The 2,432-nt window shown below is 38.4% G+C and overlaps 1 long non-coding RNA gene across 1 annotated transcript; it reads left to right on the forward strand.

Annotated features, from left to right (window-relative positions):
* LOC125767719 (uncharacterized) lies at positions 1-2,156 on the forward strand. Its single transcript, XR_007418816.1, has 3 exons — positions 1-636; positions 771-877; positions 952-2,156. It is a non-coding gene; the product is annotated as an uncharacterized LOC125767719 (long non-coding RNA).
* The last annotated feature ends 276 nt before the right edge of the window (positions 2,157-2,432 follow it).

Below are 2,432 nucleotides of genomic sequence, written 5' to 3' on the forward strand. Positions count from 1 at the left end.
AGGACCCAAGTAGAAATTGTCAAGCGAAATATAGGCCCGAGGGGGTGTGAAGGGTAAAAATTTGCTCGAATCGTGAGATGGAAGAAACTTCGCCGTAGGAAAGAGCAGGACGACGATAAAATTCTATGGTGGTGTTGGTGAACGTCACCCATCCTATGGCGGCATTTTCAAAACAAAAACAAATCGTATGTCCTAACGAATATAAGCTGAACGTATTTTCATATTTCTTGCGTGTTTTGAGTGTTTTGTAGCTCCCATTTGGTGAAAAAGTGTTTAATTATGTATAGTACAAATCGTTTAAAGGAAAGTACAGGGTCATTCTATCGTGCTAAAGTTAATTTGGGACAGTTTTAAAAGGAATCAGAAGCAGATAAGTTAGCGCCAGTTCAGAAGGACTAGGTAAGTTGCATTTCTTTTCTTTGTGTGTTGTGTTTTATTATATTCATATAATAAACCACACGACAACGAGCGTTTAATTGAACAAATCTTCTATGTTTCAGCAATTGGATAGCCGTACGCTGCAGATACAGTGCTTAAAGCGGAAGTACATGAAGGTTCTAGGGGTGGGATAGATTTACGAAACGGAGTGTACGTAGACGAACGACAATTGGAATCAAGCCGGAACGAAAGAAGAGGGTAAATATATTGGGGCTGATAGTGCAAATATGCTAAGGATGTGGGATTGTCTCTTAAAACTAATAGTTCAACTGTAATTGAAAGATATGTTGTTTTTAACTGTATTATTAATACTATTTGTTTTCTTTGCTTAGGAGTCTAAAACCACCTTTCAATGTGCCGCTACGAGTTGACAAACAGTTGATAACTGTTGTAGGATGTCAGTTGAAGGCTTGTAAAGTGTTCTTGGATATTGTTTTCGGTAAGTATTGTAGCAGTGCAAGATAATCATTTGCCTACTTTATCTTAATGTCTTTTCTTCTTGGCTCGTTTTAGGTCGACCAGAAATAGTTTGTAGGAAACCCACTCACTGTTGCGACATCCGACTGATTAATCTGCATTTGGCTCGATCAATGAGCTGGCTAAGCTCCTATACGAATCGTGCCGAACGGATAGCTGTTGAGCAACGTCCTGGGAGGACATGAGCCTAACTTCTTCTAACGGTTGCATGTTAGCGTTAGTATTAAAGAATTAGCATAATTGTTTAGTCAAAAAGCTTAACTAGCTCTCTACGCAAGCGTATGTGTCGACAATGTAAACAAAAATAATAAACGCGTAGATTTCCTTTGCCAGGATAGTCCTATAGAAGTGATCAGATAAGATGTAGGTAACTAAAGTTTCGCTATAAAGGATGGTGTTATGTAAATTGCCCTTAACTTCAAATTCAAGTAAAAAGAGTATAACTATACTGTAAGTTAGAACAGTACCGGATCATTATGCCACTTATATGTAGAATAACAGAATTTAAGAACTGGATAAGGCATGCCGAAACTTCGCCAGGTTGAAAAAAAACATGCGCGTATATTTTAGTTAAAATAATGGTGATTACGTATAGTGCATAGTAAGGAGTTGTCCTTTCCTACAAAAAATGTAAAGCTTTGAAAAGAAGATACGTTACGTATTGTACCGAAGGCATTGTTTAAAGCGATAAGAAACTGTATACAGATTCGTAAGATCAATAAATTACAAAATCAAATCTAATTTACATAATCGTTTTATCATTGTAATATCCAAACCAAATAAAAGCTACGTCGAACATGAACAATAAAAAATAACGTTGGCGTTCCACCGTCTAAAAAGCACCAAACACATTTGTTTAGACGCCAGCCGCAGATCGATAAAAAAGATCATGTGAATAGCAGCGATTCCGTTACAACCATGGACCATGCCTGAAACCTCGGTGAGTAAAGAAATTTTCTCTAATTAAAAAATATATGTTCTCTCTTCCTATCTCATTCGCAGACACAAATCTAAATATAGATCGGATATCTACAACAGTCGCGCTGTTGTAAGGAATTAGAAGCAAGCAAAGGATCACACATAACCTCTTTTTTTCGCCTACGGTAAGGCCAGCTGACAAGTAGGTGTAAATGTGTTCGTGTCGCCATGGTTTTTCTTGTGTGCGTGCCATCCGACCCCCCGATAAGCTGCCGCGCGGTCGAGTCCATTAAAAAAAGCCAAAAAACTGCTCGATATTTCTACTTGGGGATGCCTTCTTTGGAAGAGATTCTTGCAAGACTTCGGGGTGCTCTTTGGTTCTCAACCATTGATCTTACTAATGCATTTTACCATATCATTTTAGATGAGTCGTGTAGACATCTGACGAATTTCTTTTCGGGAAAAGATACATTCCGATTCAAACGGTTACCCTTTGGTCTATGCAACGCTCCCGACATTTTTCAGGAAGCCTTGCAGACGGTTGTTCTAGCAAATTGTTCTGGCACGGTGAATTATCTTGATGATATTCTCGTATTCGG

Source organism: Anopheles funestus, chromosome 3RL, assembly GCF_943734845.2.
Source record: "Anopheles funestus chromosome 3RL, idAnoFuneDA-416_04, whole genome shotgun sequence".
Lineage (NCBI taxonomy): Eukaryota > Metazoa > Arthropoda > Insecta > Diptera > Culicidae > Anopheles > Anopheles funestus.